This window comes from Myxine glutinosa, chromosome 5 (assembly GCF_964187855.1).
Source record: "Myxine glutinosa chromosome 5, kmMyxGlut1.1, whole genome shotgun sequence".
Classification (NCBI taxonomy): Eukaryota; Metazoa; Chordata; class Myxini; order Myxiniformes; family Myxinidae; genus Myxine; species Myxine glutinosa.
This window is the reverse complement of record NC_136265.1, coordinates 145,163,175-145,183,174: the sequence shown is the minus strand read 5'-3', so window position 1 is coordinate 145,183,174 and position 20,000 is coordinate 145,163,175. Positions and strand designations below refer to the sequence as shown.

Sequence of the window (20,000 nt, the reverse complement as noted above, 5' to 3'; positions counted from 1 at the left end):
GCACCCTGAACAAATTCCAAATTCCTGTACACATGGTACAGTATCCTGCATCGGAGGCGATCCATCCAGGATTGTAGCACTAGCCAAGAAACTGCTTTGCAGCACCAACGTTCTATCAAGATCATGGTATATAGCGATGTGTGTGTGTGTGTATGTGTGTGTGTGTGTGTGTGTGTGTGTGTGTGTGTGTGTGTGTGTATTGTTATGGCCCGGGGTTCGGGTCTACTATGAGAGGGTTAGTCTCCGTCCCCTCCTGAACTTACTGGACCTGAGGCTGCCATGCATGAATAACTTCGTACTTCGGCAGGTTGCGAACCAGGAACTACGAACGCCAATTGGCTCGTCGCGCGATAGCAGGGTCCATCGTCTAACTCTCCTCACCTGTACCACGTGACAGTTTCAATCGGGGTACGTACCGTACCCTCCGGCGGTGTACCGCCTTCTTTTGTTCCTGGATGAAAATTTAGACGGCCGAGCAACCATTGGTACCCACCGGGCTAATGGTAATTTTGCTATGGCCGATCGCTACTCTGGGTGCGAGCAATGGCGGACCAATGAAAGAAAAGACATTCATGGACAGAGGGAAAGAAAACTTTTAACGATTTGATTTATTTACGAATATTTACGGTGAAACTTATCGATAGGAAAGAAAAAGGAACAAGAGGAAAAAACTTAGCTTAATTTACTCCTTATGACGATTACTACGAATAAACACAACAAGGGTGCCCAGCACAGATTCACGTGGGAGTGGATGGGGAACGAACATTGGGAACCTGTTGGAAAAATGGTTACGATGTTACCAGATGCTTCTCCTCGCGACACCTTTTGTCTTGACCTCACCAGCGAACACCACGCCGGAAAATGGCAGTCCCCAACACGAGCAGGTAAAGGCGATTCCCAGCATGAACACGAGCAGGTAAAATCGATTCCCAGCAAGAACAAGAGCAGGTAAAGTTGAGTCCCAGCATGAACACAGGCAGGCAAGCAGGCACGTGCAGAAACAGTCCAAGTCATGCACACGTGCAGAGTGCAGAGAGAGAGTGTGTCATGCACACGTGCACCAAGAGGGAGTCCGGCAGCCAACAGAGAGCAATGAACACGTGCAAAACAAGCAAAGTCCAAGGCCTTTTTGTTGTGTACACGTGCAGAAAGAGGGAGTCCGGCAGCCAACACAGAGCAGGACCGCCCAAGAGAATGAATCATGTGCAGAGGCCTGTGAGAGGGTCCGGCCTAGAGCCCACGTGCACAGCCAACAAAAAGTCCAAGGCCAAGAGAGAGTAATCACGTGCAGAGGTCTGTGAGAGGGTCCAGTCAAAAGCGGCTGCACACGTGCTGAGTGAAACCGGCCAAGAGAAAGAGAAAACACGGGCCTCTTTTTGTCCAGCCCTCCCCGAGGGTTAGTGGGGGAGGGGTGGGGTGTTTTTCCAGGCTCCTGATTTGTCGTGTTTGTCATTTCGCCCCCACCAGCTCCTCCAAAGTTCCTCAGGCCCGGATTGGTGGGTTTGAAAAGTTTGCTGTCCACAAGCCCTCTCTATGGGACTTTTACCTGGTGCATATCCCAATGGTCTTTGGTCTGTCTTCTGCCCTTCAAGACTTTGAATCAATAACTGTGGATGCAATATTGGTGCATATGCCTGCCTAATTATCACGTATCAGTGGAGGGCCTGTCTTTCCCTCCCCAACGCATAAAGACAAACCAACCTGAAATAACGGGAAGGGGCCAAGATAATTTTCCACGATGAAATAACTATTTTAAGGGACCTGTATGGTGGTTGCCATTACTTATTGGTGGCTTCCGAAAACCGCAACACACACTATATGTATGTATGTATGTATATATATATATATACATACATATTTATATTTATATATATATATATATATACATACATATTTATATATATATATATATATATATATATATATATATATATATATATATATATATATATACATACATACATATACATATTTATATATATATATATATATATATATATATATATAAATATATATATATGTATATGTATGTATATATATATATATATATATATATATATATATATATATATATATATATATATATATATATATATATATACATATATATATATATACATATACATATACATATACATACAGTCACGTGAAAAAGTAAGTACACCCCATGTAAAGTTTTGACTTTTTCAACATATTTCAACATACAGCTAGTTGATCTTCATTTCAACAATATTGATAGATAAAGGTGATATAATATAACAAATATCATGAAACTTTTACATTTTGTAGTCCATTGTATAATTTAAATAAACATAAATGCAAATTTCGCATGTGGAAAAAGTAAGTACACCCCTACATTTATCACTACTTCAAATACCTTAAATTAGAATCAGGTGCACCAGCTCAGGTGCAAATGATTAGAACATCGTTAGAGAGGATCTTGGAGGAACTTGTCTTATTTAAACCTCAGACATTTAGTTTGGTTTGCTCTTTGTTGTTGAAGTGTGCGGCGTCACCATGCCTAGATCAAAAGAGCTCTCTGAGGCCTTCAGAAAGAAGGTTATAGATGCCTATGAGTCTGGGAAGGGATTAAAAAATATCTCAAAACAATTTGAAATCAATCATTCGAATGTCCAGAACATCATCTACATGTGGAGAAGATTCCAAACAACTGCCAACTTGTTCAGGCCAGGCCGCCCCAGCAAGTTCAGCCCAAGAGCAGACCGCAAGATGCTGAAAGAAGTCTCTAAGAACCCCAGAATGTCATCACGGGACCTACAGGTAGCTCTTGCCACTGTTGATGTCAAAGTGCAAAAGTCTACCATTAGAAAGAGGCTGCACAAATTTGATCTACATGGGAGGTGTGCCAGGAGGAAACCTTTGCTGTCCAGAAAGAACAATAGGGCAAGACTAAAGTTTGCCAATGAACACCTAGGCAAAGACCAGCACTTCTGGAACAATGTGCTCTGTACAGATGAGTCAAAGGTAGAGCTATTTGGCCACAGTACCAGAAGACATGTTTGGCAAAAACAAAAGACAGCATTTGACCACAAGAACCTGATACCAACTGTAAAGCATGGTGGTGGAAATATTATGGTTTGGGGCAGCTTTGCTGCATCAGAGCCTGGGCAGCTCACCATCATAGAATCCACTACGATTCTTCATTGTACCAGAGGGTGCTTGAGGATAATGTGAGGCTATCTGTCGGAAAGTTGAAGCTCAACCGAAGATGGACCTTGCAACATGACAATGACCCTAAACATACCAGTAAATCCACCAAGGAATGGCTGAAAAGAAAGAAATGGAGGGTTCTGGAATGGCCAAGTCAAATCCGGGATCTAAATCCCATCGAGATGTTGTGGGGGGATTTGAAACGATTTGTGCATGCAAGAAACCCCTCAAACATCGCACAGCTGAAATACTTCTGCATGGAGGAGTGGGCAAAAATTTATCCCAGTCGATATCAGAGACTGGTAGACAGTTATAAGAAACGCCTACTTGAGGTTGTTTCTGCCAAAGGGAGCAATACCACCTATTAGAACCAAGGGTGTACTTACTTTTTCCACATGTGAAATTTGCATTTATGTTTATTTAAATTATACAATGGACTACAAAATGTAAATGTTTCATGATGTTTGTTATATTATATCACCTTTATCGATCAATATTGTTGAAATGAAGATCAAATAGCTGTATGTTGAAATATGTTGAAAAAGTCGAAACTTTACGTGGGGTGTACTTACTTTTTCACGTGACTGTATATATATATATATATATATATATATATATATATATATGTATATATGTATATATGTATATATATATATATATGTATATATGTGTATATATATATATATATATATATATATATATATGTATATATGTATATATATATACTGTATATATGTATATATATATATATATATATATGTATATATATATATATGTATATATATATATATATATATATATATATATATATATATATATATATATATATATATATATATATATATATATTGGTTCACGAGTTATCAAGTGACCACTATATTTGTCGTGTGTGTGTGTCTTTCTGCAGCATAACTACCCGATGATATCATCCAATCTTGATGAAACTTGGGTGGGAGGTTGATATCATGATCGAGTTGTGTCCTGCCGAGAGTGGGCGTATTGCACCCATTGTGGGTGGAGCCACGCCCGAAAAATATGTCTTTTTAGGGGGTAATCGATTTCAAGCTACATATTCTCTGAGGGGTTTGGGGGAATCTGACAGGAGTTTTGATATTTGGTTCGGCCAATGTCATGTGTCTACCCCCACGGAGCTCGATTTTTATTTTTCATTTTTCTTTTCTTTTTTCATTTCATTTTTCACCGAATTTTCGGTATTGTGAAACTAACTAACCTCATAACTGATTATACATTATTTTCTGTCTCATTTCAAGGTCAGTAACCTTTGTTTTCACATTTCCAGGCCTGGCATGTCCGGGCCTGTTTCGGTTATAGTCCGTCCTTTATCATTGAATTAAGCTCGCTCGTGAACCATCGTCGTCTCCTGACTTGTGTGTATATATATATATCTATATCTATATATATATATATAGATAGATAGATATACGCCTATGTGTACTGTATGTATAAGTATTGTGTATGTACATTGTACAGTCATGTGAAAAAGTAAGTACACCCCATGTAAAGTTTTGACTTTTTCAAAATATTTCAACATACAGCTACTTGATCTTCATTTCAACAATATTTATAGATAAAGGTGATATAATATAACAAATATCGTGAAACATTTACATTTTGTAGTCCATTGTATAATGTAAATAATCATAAATGCAAATTTCGCATGTGGAAAAAGTAAGTACACCCCGACATTTATCACTACTTCAAATACCTAAAATTAGAATCAGGTGCACCAGCTCAGGTGCAAATGGTTAGAACATCGTTAGAGAGGATCTTGGAGGAACCTGTCTTATTTAAACCTCAGACATTTAGTTTGGTTTGCTCTTTGTTGTTGAAGTGTGTGGCGTCACCATGCCTAGATCAAAAGAGCTCTCTGAGGCCTTCAGAAAGAAGGTTATAGATGCCTACGAGTCTGGGAAGGGATTTAAAAAGATCTCCAAACAATTTGAAATCACTCATTCGCCTGTCCGGAAGATCCTCTACAAGTGGAGAAGATTCCAAACAACTGCCAACTTGTTCAGGCCAGGCCGCCCCAGCAAGTTCAGCCCGAGAGCAGACCGCAAGATGCTGAACGAAGTCTCTAAGAACCCCAGAATGTCATCACGGGACCTGCAGGTAGCTCTTGCCACTGTTAATGTCAAAGTGCATGAGTCTACCATTAGAAAGATGCTGCACAAATTTGATCTACATGGGAGGTGTGCCAGGAGGAAACCTTTGCTGTCCAGAAAGAACATCAGGGCAAGACTAAAGTTTGCCAATGAACACCTCGGCAAAGACCAGCACTTCTGGAACAATGTGCTCTGGATAGATGAGTCAAAGGTAGAGCTATTTGGCCACAGTACCAAAAGACATGTTTGGCGAAAACCAAAAACAGCATTTGACCACAAGAACCTGATACCAACTGTAAAGCATGGTGGTGCAAATATTATGGTTTGGGGCAGCTTTGCTGCATCAGGGCCTGGGCAGCTCACCATCGTAGAATCCAATATGGATTCTTCATTGTACCAGAGGGTGCTTGAGGATAATGTGAGGCCATCTGTCGGAAAGATGAAGCTCAACCGAAGGTGGACCTGGCAACATGACAATGACCCTAAACATACCAGTAAATCCACCAAGGAATGGCTGAAAAGAAAGAAATGCAGGGTTCTGGAATGGCCAAGTCAAAGCCCGGATCTAAATCCCATCGAGATGTTGTGGGGGGATTTGAAATGAGCTGTGCATGCAAGAAACCCCTCAAACATCACACAGCTGAAAGAATTCTGCATGGAGGAGTGGGCAAAAATTTCTCCCAGTCGATATCAGAGACTGGTAGACAGTTATAAGAAACGCCTACTTGAGGTTGCTTCTGCCAAAGGGGGCAATACCACCTATTAGAGCCAAGTGTGTACTTACTTTTTCCACATGCGAAATTTGCATTTATGTTTATTTAAATTATACAATGGACTACAAAATGTAAATGTTTTATGATATTTGTTATATTATATCACCTTTATCTCTCAATATTGTTGAAATGAAGATCAAATAGCTGTATGTTGAAAGATGTTGAAAAAGTCAAAACTTTACATGGGGTGTACTTACTTTTTCACGTGACTGTATGTATGTACATGTGTAATTGCATGTATGTATGTTACCTGAACCATCGTGTTTGCTACCTGAAGCACTTGTGTGTGTGTGTGTGTGTGTGTGTGTGTGTGTGTGTGTGTGTGTGTGTGTGTGTGTGTGTGTTTCCCACTTTTTCTGTTTCCCGTAGATTTCCCACTCAAAAGCCACGTTACACACACACACCAGATTAACGTCTGAATGCGGTGAAAATGGATGAAGCGAGGTGAAAAACCTTGAGCGAAGCACAAATCCAGCGTGAGGTAAAAATGGCCGATGACCCGTTCTTGTGGCGTAACGGCACTCCGATGATTCTCCTCGGAATCAACCACAAAACCTGTCACGCAGGTTTATCTGTCACAGCGATAACAACTCTGTCGCAGGAATCCCTTTCATAGGAAACCCAAAGTTCACTCGTGACTCTCGTTCGCCAACGTTCGCTCCAGACCTCAAAGCAGCTTGGCTTTCTTGTCGAACTCACTCGCTCCGCCTTCTCTTTTTTTTCTCTTCCTCTTAGTCCGCTTTCATTTAAAACATTAACTTTTTTACCTTTTGAAAATAGTAATCTCTATTTCCCTTAAACGACAACAATAATAGTACATGGAACCAACAATGTTTACAGTGGATGAAAACCACAACAACGGAAGTGACGAATCCGTAACACTTCCCCCCCTCAAGAAAGAAAGTTTGAATATAGTGAAAACTTTCTTTGCAGGAAAAAACTTTTAACAAACAAAAGTAAAACTCACACCCAAAAGATCAATTCACGTGAACAACAATAATTAATATTCCCCAAAATAAAGCAACAAAACTTCCAAACAACCGACAGAAATTTCCACAAGTTAGTTCACTCTGGACAAAGCATCAGCAATGACATTGTCTCTGCCCTTTACATGCTCAATTTCCAAGTTGAACTCCTGCAAAGCCAAACTCCATCTCATCAACCTCTGATTTTTATTTTTCATTTTTTGAATGAAGGTTAAGGGGCTGTGATCAGTGAAGCCAAAGCAAAGCAAATCTATAGCACTTTTTGAAGGAGGCCGAGCTGAGAGCCAGGTTTCATGGTGGTTGGGTGGTGAGGCCTGGAAGTATTCACTGCATGGACGCATTTAGGAACGTGGAGTTCACGGGTTAATCCGTGTAGGAATCTTGGCTCGGCTGCTCCTGAGCACTCAGTGCTTCCAACTCTTCTCTTGATCATAAAAATCGTAATCACGGTTGTAGAGTCGGGTGCTGTAGTCACGTGAGTAGCGGTCCCCATCTCGGCTACCACCGTAATAGTCATCCCGTCGAGAGTTGCCAACACTGCGCTGCCACTGCTGGGAGCCTCCGTAGTAATCACGACTGCGGCCGCCACCAAAACTACTACTCCCACCCTGGGAGCCATAGCCACCCCTGAAACTACCTCCACGTGTTCCTCCTCTGTAGCCCCCTCGACGCCCATGGCCTGTCTTCTCTACTGTTGTGGTCCGACCATCCAAATCCTTGCCATTCAAATCCTTTTCTGCATCTTTGGCGTCCTTTGTGTTTTCAAACGTGACAAAGCCAAACCCTCTCGACTTTTGCGTCTCCCTGTCTTTTATCAGCAGCACTTCCAAGAGTGGTCCATATTTTCCAAAGATAGAGTCCAGAACATCTTCACTTGTGTCAAAATTCAGTCCACCAACAAAGAGCTTGCCAACATTGCCTCCATCCATGACTTGTGTGTGCTGACACTTAGTTTCAGGGTACTCGACAAGAAGTGCCTGTGCAAAGCGTGACGTCAGTACCTTCTCCTTCTCTTCAGAGCGCTTCCTACCCATAGCACGAGTCGCAGCACAGGATGGAAAGATACCCGGAATCTCCTGCTCTAACTGTGTGGTGTTATTTTCCATACGAGGCTTTTCAACAAACATCGGATTACCAGAAACTCGACCACCGGCCAAATAATTCCCGATAACAAAAGAGATTCCCTTTACAGGAAGAGTGGCTTGTAAACCTACGGTGACCGGTCCTGACACCAAATCAGACTTCAAATGGATGACATGAAGTGGAGCTTTAACATAACCACCAACCCCCTGTAAAAGAACACTAACACCAGTTGCCGTCTTCTCTGACAATGGCAAAATGCCCTCAAGCATCAAAGATTGATGTGCTCCTGTGTCCCTCAATACCCTAACAGGTCTCTGGTTCGTTAAGTCTCCAACCAATGACACAAACCCCTCTGAAATAAAAGGTTTGTAACCCTCTTGATCAAGGTCGTTCTGTAATGCCGTAACTTTGGCATGGGAACCTTCACAAGGCACTGTCCTCCAAGGACGATTTCTCGCATTGGCCAATGCATTCGGAGTTGCACTAGTCTGACTCCGCTCCTGATTTTTCCTTTTCAGGGCGTAACATTGGGACATCAAATGCCCAGGTTTCTTGCAAAAAGCGCAAGTAGGCCCGGAGGAAAAACTCGAGGTCTGCCTCGGGCCCCCCGGAAGATAAGTATGTCTTGGAACTGTAGTCTTCTGATCCCTAAAAGTCACGGTATCAGATTTGTCCCCATAGTCATCTCTCGGCTGCCTCCATGAATATTTGTTCTCCGCCCCTGATTTACCATAACTCCCCTGGCTAACTCGAGGCGGGAAGTTAGGTTTGTGGAACCCCATCCTGTGTGTCAAGGCATAGTCATCTGCCACGGTTGCTGCCTCATACAACTCTGGTACTTTCTTTTCATCCAGATGTACTTTAATGTCCACGTGGACACATTCTTTGAATTCCTCCACCAAGATCAATTGTCGTAACAGGTTGAAGTCTTTCCCAATCTCCTTCGAGTTACACCACCTATCAAACATGGTTTCCTTCATTCTGGCAAACTCCACATGGGTCTCACTCTCCCTCTTCCTGGCATTCCTGAATTTTTGTCGGTAAGCTTCAGGGACCAATTCATAGGCTTTGAGAATGGCTTTCATCACTTTCTCATAATCTGCACATTGGTCAATTGGTAAAGCCGAATAGATATCTTGAGCTTTACCCACCAAAACACTTTGCACTAACATAGTCCAGGACCCCACAGGCCATTCAACATTTGAGCCACCTTCTCAAAATGTAAAAATAACTTGGCTACCTCCTTTTCATTGAAGAGTGGAACCAGCCTCACATGCCTACCAACATCCCAAGAGTTCTGACTAGTTGTCGAACTAGGCGGCATGGATACTACTTCTCTCCGTTCTCCCAGTAATTCCAGCTCCTTGAATTTAAGTTCCTTCTGATACTCCGTCACGTTCCTTTAACTTCCTTTCGGCTCTCCTTTCCTCTGCTCTTTCCTCTGCTCTTCTTTCTTCTACGGCTCTTCCTTCCCTCCGCTCTTCTCTCCTCTAGTTCTCGTTCCTGTTCTGCTCTTCTTTCCTCGAGTTCTCGTTCCTGTTCTGCTCTTTCCTTTACTGCTTTCCTTTCCTCTGCTTTTAACCTTTCCTGGCTCTGCAGTTGCATCTCCATTTTCCGGAGCTCCACATTTTCTTTTTCCTCGGGTAACCAATCCAAGGCTACCTCTTTCCATGTTCCTTGTCCCACCAGAGATTCTACCACCAATGTCTGCATCTCTGCTTTCTTCATATTAACTCGGACCTCCAAGTTAAAATATTTGGCCAACATCATGAGTTCCGATCTTTTTAATGCCTGGAACTGTGCCTCATTAGGGGACGCCGCAAACTTTTCTGCGTCAAACACCATGGTGACTATCAGTTAGCACCTGTTAACCTTCACACAAAAAATTTCAATTTTTTTTTTTTTTAATTTGGGAATGTTAGAAAAATTCCAAATTTGGGGAATCTTAGGGAATTCTATCCTGGACGAGGATGTTCGGGAATTTAATCCCGGATGAGGATGTTAGCGAATTTAATCCCGGACGGAGATGTTAGGGAATTCTACCCCGGACGAGAGCCCCCAATTTATGTTACGTGCTCCTCCCCAAACCCCGGTCACAGTGTACCTCCGAGCCCCGAGAGGAGTCATGGCAGAAAGATGTGTTATTCTGTATGTCAAAGATCAATGGTGAAACCACACCAATTGTTACCAACAAACAAGTATTGTATAAAGATCACACAAGAATAACAGTACAACAACAATAGTAATCAATTGTACAACCAATATATATTTCCTATGATGGTACCATCAGGTTCGTACAATATAACTCACTGTGCTCCAAGTCAGCGAAAAGAAGAACATTCCCAATGTCTCTATTCAGGCATCAAGCCAAAGTCGATCCGCTCCAGTGATCGTCAGAACGATGTCTAATCGAGACCAGAATCCTGTTCGGTTGAGTGACAGTCACGCTGCCAAAGATGCGTAAAGGTGCCCTCCAGGCGACTGGGAAATCACACCCTCGGGTAGTGGACGTATATGGACGTTCCACGGCTCCCAATTGGCGAACCGCAGATTTCCCACTCAAAAGCCACGTTACACACACACACACCAGATTAACGTCTGAATGCGGTGAAAATGGATGAAGCGAGGTGAAAAACCTTGAGCGAAGCGCAAATCCTGCGCGAGGTAAAAATGGCCGACGGCCCGTTCTCGTGGTGTAACGGCACTCCGATGATTCTCCTTGGAATCGACCGCAAAACCGCAGGCCTGTTGACTCAGCTCGTTATGCTTCCGAGGTCGGCAAATTGAGTACCAGCTTGCTGGGATGAATGATCACGGTGTGTACCACGGTTTAGAATAGGTACACTGTGTATCCCTGCGCATCGTAAGAGGCAACCAAGGATTGGCGTCAGGAAGGGTATCCGACCATAAAAAATTGCCTCAAACAGGGAACCATAATTGTCATGGGGCCCGCAAGGCTAACCCCCGCTCTAGCGGGGAAAATGGCCTTAAAAAAGATCATTCATGTATGTATGTATATATATATATATATATATATATATATATATATATATATATATATATATATATATATATATATATATATATATATATATATATATATATATATATATATACAGTATATATATATATATATATATATATATATATATATATATATATACAGTATATATATATATATATATATATATATATATATATATATATATATATATATATATATATATATATATATATATATATATATATATATATATATATATATATATATATAGACATACATACATACATACTAGCAGAAGTACCCGGCATAGAGGGGAGGGGGGAGGGGAGAGGGGAGGGTAAGTGGGGGAGGGGAAGAAGGGGAGGGGGTAGGGTGGAGGGGGAATGGAGGGGGTAGGGTGGAGGGGGGTAGGGTGGATGAAAACGTATATATAACGTATATAGCTCAAGTATGTATATATAAAGTTGAATAGATATCTTGAGCTCCGACGTGTCGCCTGGCCGAGAAAAATTTATCGGCCTCCTTGGCCAGGGCGCGAGGGTCCGTGATGGGCGAATTAGCCAAAGCTAACCGTACCTGCCCGGGTAGCCGCTGGAGGAACAGCTCGCGGAAGAGGAAGTCCGGGCTGTGGTCACCGAGAAGAGCAAGCATGTGGTCCATGCTTTCGGACGGACTGGCCTCGCCCAGCTCCGAGAGGTGTAGTAGTTGTCGTGCGCGTTCAGTCTCCGTGAGTCCAAACGCACCGAGGAGTAGGTCTTTGAGTGCGCCGTATTTGTCGGCGTCCGGCGGGTGCTGTAGGAAGCTCAGAACCCGGGAAGCGGAGGAGGCGTTGAGCGTGGAGACCACGTGGTGGTAGCGCGTCGTGTCCTCCGTAATGTTCCGCAGGGCGAATTGAGAATCCGCTTGAGCAAACCAAACGGCCGCATGAGATTCCCAAAAGCCCGGGAGCTTCAAAGCTACAGCTGACTCCATCGCCGTGTTCGTAGAAAGGGGGGACACCAATTGTGGGAGCTGTGCTCGCACGATAAAATCGGACAAAATGGACGACGCCAGGAATTAGGTTTCTCTGAGCTATTTATTCCCAGCTCGCTCAAACGAACTCCAAAGCACTGAATCAGCCCATCGAATGGGCGACAATATATATCAGAAACTCAACACACAAAAGCCATGCCTCTCAGGCGGGGCGTGGTATGCAAATAGATAAGCCACGCCTCTCAACGGGGCGTGGTATGAAAGGCAAGCGTTCGCCCGGTAAAGGCAAGTCTCAACACGCCCGGGCGAGTCCGGACACGTGACCGCTCGCCGGTTGCGTCATCGGCCGGTGCAGGGTAATTGTGTCATGCTACCGGTAACCGCTACACGGTTATATATATATATATATACATACATATATATATATATATATATATATATATATGCGGTGTATGATTTGAAACTTTTTAGTGCCATATTGTGTGTGTGTGTGTGTGTGTGTGTGTGTGTGTGTGTGTGTGTGTGTGTGTGTGTGTGTGTGTGTGTGTGTGTGTGTGTGTGTGTGTGTGTGTGTGTGTTTTATGTATTTTATTTTCGTGTGTGTGTTTTATGTGTATGTTTATATTTTAGGTGTATTTAGTATTATGTTTATTTTAGTGTGTGTGTTTATACATTGTAATTATACTTATATATTCATAGTATCCACTCCACTCACTATATGGAGTCGACCTGGATGTGGTTGGGAGTAACGAAATCAGTATATATAATTTAGTGCTCCAATCTTATGAAATATGGAAAAAATATAATGAAATATAATACCTTGAGCTTGGCAGTTAAGCATGAGCATGAATTTATATATTTATATATGTATTTATATATTTATACATGTATTTATATATTTATATATGAATTTATATATTTATATATGTATTTATATATTTATATATGTATTTATATATTTATATATGTATTTATATATTTATATATGTATTTATGTATTTATATATGTATTTATATATTTATATATGTATTTGTTTATATAGTTATAGATGTATTTATAGATGTATTTATATATTTATATATGTATTTATGTATTTATATATGTATTTATGTATTTATATATGTATTTATATATGTATTTATATATTTATATATGTATTTATGTATTAATATATGTATTTATATATTTATATATGTATTTGTTTATATATTTATAGATGTATTTATAGATGTATTTATATATTTATATATGTATTTATATATGTATTTATATATGTATTTATATATGTATTTATATATTTATATATGTATTTATATATTTATACATGTTTTTATATATTTATATATGTAGTTATATATGTATTTATATATTTATATATGTTTTTATATATTTATATATGTATTTATATATTTATTTATATATTTATATATGTTTTTATATATTTATATATGTATTTATATATTTATTTATATATTTATATATGTCTTTATATATTTATCTATGTATTTATATATGTATCTATGTATTTATATATGTATTTATATATTTATATATGTATTTATATATTTATATATGTATTTATATATTTATATATGTATTTATGTATTTATATATGTAGTTATATATTTATATATGTATTTATGTATTTATATATGTATTTATATATGTATTTATATAGTATTTATATATGTATTTATATATTTATATATGTTTTTATATGTTTATATATGTATTTATATATTTATTTATATATTTATATATGTTTTTATATATTTATATATGTATTTATATATTTATATATGTATTTATATATTTATATATGTATTTATATATTTATTTATATATTTATAATGTTTTTATATATTTATTTATATATTTATATATGTATTTATATATTTATATATGTATTTATATATTTATTTATATATTTGTATATGTATTTATATATTTATATATGTATTTATATATTTATATATGTATTTATATATTTATATATGTATTTATATATTTATATATGTATTTATATATGTACCGTATATACCAGTGTATACGACGCACTTTTTTATCGGAAAAAAGTCAAAAGTTGGGGGTGCGTACTATATACGGGGATAGAAAAAAAACTCGGCTTTAAAACAAGTCAATTTTCCAATACATTTACGAAAAAAAGCGTTTGGCTGGGCGAATTGGATGTTGGAGGGGGTCAAGAGTTACACAAAGAGCGGGCAAATGAGGAAGGTGGACCTCCCGACGATCTGTGGCTGGATTGTAAAGGTGTGGGAGGAGATGCCGCCAGCGATCATAAAGCGGGCCTTTCTCAAGTGCTGTATTTCCAAGAGCGTGGACGGTACTGAAGATAATATAATCTGGCAGGAGGGAGCTTCCAGTGGTGGCGACAGCGACAACGAGAGCGATGGTGACCTGCACTACCCAGACGAGGACTTGCACGCCGTCTTCGAAGAGGAGAGCGACGATGAGGATTTCCTTGGCTTTAGCTGAGAAGCCCATCACACACCCAGACGGCCCTTTGCAGGGCCACAACTCCACAATAAAGAATGTTTTAATAATCTCTCTACTCTCTCCTTTCTTCTATGAAGCAAAGAAGCTCCCGCGATTGCATGCACATCTGGACACTGACGCGTGTGTAACAGAATACTGACAACATTTCGCTAAATATTTTGGGGTTTTTTTTCCTTTCAAAATGTTCATTTTGTGCTACTTAAAGTTTGTGTACAAATGCATAGATTCACGCTATTGTAATCTGAAAACGAGTGTTTTTTTTTTTGGAGGGTGGAAGTTGGGGGTGCGTACTATACATGGGTGCGTATTATACACCGGTATATACGGTATTTATATATTTATAAATAAATTTAAAAAACACCTTTAGAGGCCATTTTTCCCCGCAAGCGGGGGTTGGCCTTTTTCGGGCACCGTGGTTGTTGTCGTTTTTGTTGGTTCCCTTTTTGAAGCAATGTTTTGCGGCCGGATGCCCTTCCTGCCGCCAACCCTGTTTGTCGCCTTTTACGACACACAGGGAATTACCAGTGAACTGGTACTCAATTAGCCGACCTCGGAAGGATGAACAGGCTGAGTCAACCCCCCTGGCGTTAATTCGGCGATCGACCGGGATTCGAACCCAGGATCCCAGGATCCTAGGATCCATAAGCTGGCACCCTAGCCGCTAGCCCAACACCAGGCTCTCTTTATATATTTATAGATGTATTTATATATTTATAGATTTATTTATGTATTTATTTATATATATATATATATATATTTATATCTATTTATATATACATACTCGTATAATGTGTGTGTGTGTGTGTTGTTGGTTGTTATCTCCATATGTGGGTTTCAGAAGGTGGAACGAAGACCTACTAGGTCTCAAAGTATCCACCTCCGTGTCTGTTTTGAGGAGGGTTAAAAACGTTCCCTTAAAACCCTATACATAGCAAATCGTGATTTATGTAAACTGGTGGTATGGCTCTGCTTTCGTGTTGTTTACACACACCACCTGTCGCAGTGTAATCAACAGTCTTGTAAAAATGTTAATATGCACACTAGTCCCTGAGTTGAGATGTACATTTTCCTTTTCCGAATCTATTTCTCTCGCGCTTTCATCTTCCAAGACTTTGTATAATTAACTTTTGTAGATGTACTTGTCTATTGCTACTACATTTTGATTGGCGGCTCATCACATATGGATGTTCCTACGATTTTCATTCCTTCAATTGCAAACACAACAGTATTCTCAACGAACAGTTTACTCATTGTATGGATTTCTAAAAACTGATATTATTTGAACGAATATAAATTGCTTTTGAAACTCCAGAAACTTTTCAAGAATAACAAACGATGTTTTCTGAATATTCTCCTTTAAAGGAAATTTTAAGTTTTTTTTCTGTGTTCATACACGTTTTGGGACGAAGTTCAACTAGTAGTGTGATTTACGTTTGTGTTTACGATGGAATGGTAAAGGGCCCCCACTCCTGGTATTGACTAAAAAAAAAATCCAAATTTCAAGTAAAAGGCAAATTTATTGATCGGCAGATGTGCATCCCCCACCCCCGCCCCCTTCCCTCGTACCGGTACTTTTTAATATAATTCCGAAACATGCCAAATGCATTTCCAGGAAATATCACTAGCTTAGAGTTGCTATGACGTACTTCCAGCATGGCAGTTAGCTGAGAAATGATGAATAAAAGAAAAGGCAAATAAAGGTAAAGTTTTAGGGCCTCCCCAAGATGAAGGGCCTCCAGCCTGTTTTTCTCAGGCTCCATTGTTAATCTGGGCCTGAGCCCTTCCTACCCCCCCCCCCCTCACCTTTCCCCTCCCCCCCCCCCCCTCACCTTTCCCCTCCCCCCCCTCCCCTTTCCCCTCCGCCCTACCCTTCCTTACTCTCTTTGATACGCAATTGACGGAATTGCGAAAGATGTGGATGACGGAAGATGGAGGGATATTGTCCTGATAGGGGGTCGCGGGGAACAAGTGGAAAGAAGATGAAAGTGCAAACAAGACCCGATAGACTATATAAACCCTGCAGGTGGAAGGTTGTGTGGGAGAAGTGATGTGATAGAGGTTATGGAGATAGGTGACACCAAGAGAGCAGATTAAACAGTACATGAGGTGACAAGCTACCACTTTGACGTATCAGGACTGACCCACAAAGTTTCTTTCGTATTATAAACTTGACATAGTGCTGATTTATTATGATTTTATAACAGCAACTAAAGTTGAAGATGCATTCATTTGTAATCGTAAAAGTGTTTATGAAACCCCAATGGCCTTGTTATCAAATCAGATTCTGTGCTCAACTACATGTGACTAAATTCTCTGTAGATTTGATTTCCAACACTTCTCATTGGCAGAACAAATGTGTTTTCTATTACTGCTGCAAAAGTGTGAAATGCATGTATAACTAGATGGTATTCATGGAATAGTTACCCTGCGCAGTCTTGAGAAGGACTTGGTGCAAACCAACTCTTCTGTTTTTTAACGGTTTTTAAAATCCAAGATGGCGCCTGTACCACGTGACAAATGACGTCATAATTATCATTAGAGAAATTCTACAGGAGGAGCCGCTCATATTCTGAAAATTTCGTGTTCATCGGACTAACAGTTACAGAGGAAATTCTTTTTTTCATACTGATCAGATCAAGCGTTGTACTTGTCGAATTATGACGTCATAATGGAGACACCTATGACGTCATCATTAATATATCTTATTCCCCAAGGGGTGTACTTGACAATGAGCCATGTTTCAATTTTTCCCATTAAGCGGTTTGGGAGATATCGAGGTGTAACGTTTTTCCAAGATGGCGTCCGTACCACGTGACCTATGACGTCATAATTATCAGCAAAAAAATATACAGGCAGAGGCGTTCCTATGGTAAAATTTCATGTCAGTCAGACCAACGGTTGCCGAGAAAATGAATTTTAAAATGCAGACACGCACACTTTCGGCACACTGCACACCGCACACGGCACACATTCAGCACACGTTGACAACCTATTGCTTAACCGCGCTTTCGCTTCGTGAGCGCAGGGTAACTAGATGGAACTAAAATCTAATCAGGTTGTTCTTGTCATTTACCCAACCTATTCACCAAGTTTTGTCAAAATCCGTCCACAACTTTTTGAGATATCATGGTATATATCAGTTTTAGCCTTGTCACTCAATGGTGAAGAATCATTAAAAAAAAATCTCTGATCCAGATCCGGATTCGAATATTCACCAGAATTGAATCAATTCTTTCTTGTCACACACCCAACCTGTCCAGCAAATTTCGTCCGAATCTGTCCACAACTTTTTGAGATATCCTGTTCACAAACATACAAACATACAGACAAACAGTGGTGAAAAATAACCTCCATCAACCTTCAGTGGCAGAGGTAATTAACGGTGAAAAAGTAACTCGAGCTAACAACACCCTGTTTACCTGGTGGGTGGTGGGATGAAGGGGTGGACAGGTGAGAAATCATCTTCATCCTACAAGTGACGCCGACTATGCTGGAAACCCAATGAGTGAGGCCGACTATGCTAGAAACCCAATGAGTGAGGCCTACTTTCTGATTAATCCCCAAATTCCTTATTCCTTTCTTCCCACCCCCGGTCCTTACCTTGCCCCCTCCCAATTCCTCATTCTTTCCTTCCAATCCGAGTCCTTAATCTTCACTCTAATTCCTTCTCATCTTCTGTCCTTAATCATACCTCCCAATTCCTTACTTTTTCTTTCCCACTCGTATAGTCCTTCACCCTACCTCCCAAACACTTGTTCTTTCCTTCCCAACCCTATCTTCTAAACACAACCCCTCCCCCTCTACTCCACTTTCCTTGCTATTAAAAGTGTCCACAACAATGAAGATTAAGTGCTATGTTTAGGATTGTTGTTGTTGTAGTTGTATAGCCCCGGACAATTCTCTCGAACAATCCCACGGCACGGAGCCAAAAGATCTCGCAAGAGTGACCCGGATATCCCCCACATCCAGAATGGTGCACCCCGCCTTCGCGAAGTCGAGAGAGAGAGAGAGAGAGAGAGAGAGAGAGAGAGAGAGAGAGAGAGAGAGAGAGAGAGATAGAGATAGATAGATAGATAGATAGATAGATAGACAGACAGACAGACAGACAGACTGACTTTTAAGCTCTTTTTATTATAAAAGTATAAAACAAGAGTACCACCAAAAGCAATTCATCCAGGAAAATCAGTAAAATCATAGCAATCCCGGAAGGAAAAAACAATCGGTGCACTGCAAACCAAGCGACAGAAAAGGTGCAAATACCAAAAAAAACACACGAGGAGGAGAAAATCTAGGCATAATTTCTAAACTAGGCATAATTATATATGTACAAATTTACAATCGCATCTGCAACCCTGAGGAGAGACTTAAGAAAGAAAGAGTAGGTCAAGACCAGGGAGGGGGGGGGGGGGGGGGGGGGAAACGCCGGCAAGGAGAAGCATGGAACAGTGTATCAGAAACACCCGCACTGTATTATACAGAAATTAACAATTTGTTATCTTGGACCTCACAAATCCCTCCAACACACCAGGTCGCAACAAAATTTGCAGAGAGAGAGAGAGAGAGAGAGAGAGAGAGAGAAAGAGAAAGAGAAAGAAAGAAAGAAAGAAAAAAAAAGAGAAAGAAAGACAAGAGGGAAATGACTGGTCCATGGGGACTGCTCAGCACTCTGACCGTGACTGCGCTGCCCTGATGAATCCAGGCAGCGGGGAAGATTTGGCTTGCATTGGAGGGTACAACCACCACGACGAGGCATCCCGATAGTTGTGTTGTTCGTGTTGTTTTTATTGCAGTAAAAATTTAACTAACCATTTACTTCTGCCATACTTGAGAAGCTGTAGAGCAGCTCCTACACAAATCTCATCTGACGTCTGAATGTGTCCTGAAATCTGAGAGAAATCAAATTCACCATGACGATCACTTCTAAAAATTATTGCAATCACTCCTACGTTGTAATTTGTTTCTTTGGCATTCTTTACCTCACTATCTCTAACCTGCTGTACTGTACATTTAATTCACTTTTGTATCCATTTCATCTCAACCTTTTACATGCATGTATTTCAAAGGGAGTGTGTAAAGCGAGAAACTGTGGCGTGAGACATTTCCGAGCGGCACGTCTGCACCGTACAGTGTGGTGTATTGGCATTGCCAGGTGCATACTGGGCTAATTTTATAAGTTGCGCCATCATGTGACACCCGAACTCATGACCTAAATGCCAATGACGCAATTTTCTTCCTGCGCCTCTCACCCAGCCCTCAAGACCTCACCTCCTGCATCAGATGTCAGTTCGATCCGGGTCAAGTCACAGGTATATGCCACCCCACATAAACTTCATCGTTATCAGAACATGGTCATGATGATATGTAAATACA

General features: G+C 40.4%; 1 long non-coding RNA gene across 2 annotated transcripts in view; it reads left to right on the top strand.

Annotated features, from left to right (window-relative positions):
• LOC144892063 (uncharacterized) overlaps window positions 1-19,930 on the top strand; it is a 442,917-nt gene extending 422,987 nt beyond the window's left edge. For both annotated transcript variants that reach the window (XR_013623374.1, XR_013623373.1), the window contains one exon: window positions 19,881-19,930. This is a non-coding gene — a long non-coding RNA (uncharacterized LOC144892063). The remainder of the gene's footprint in view (window positions 1-19,880) is intronic.
• Window positions 19,931-20,000: the final 70 nt, after the last annotated feature.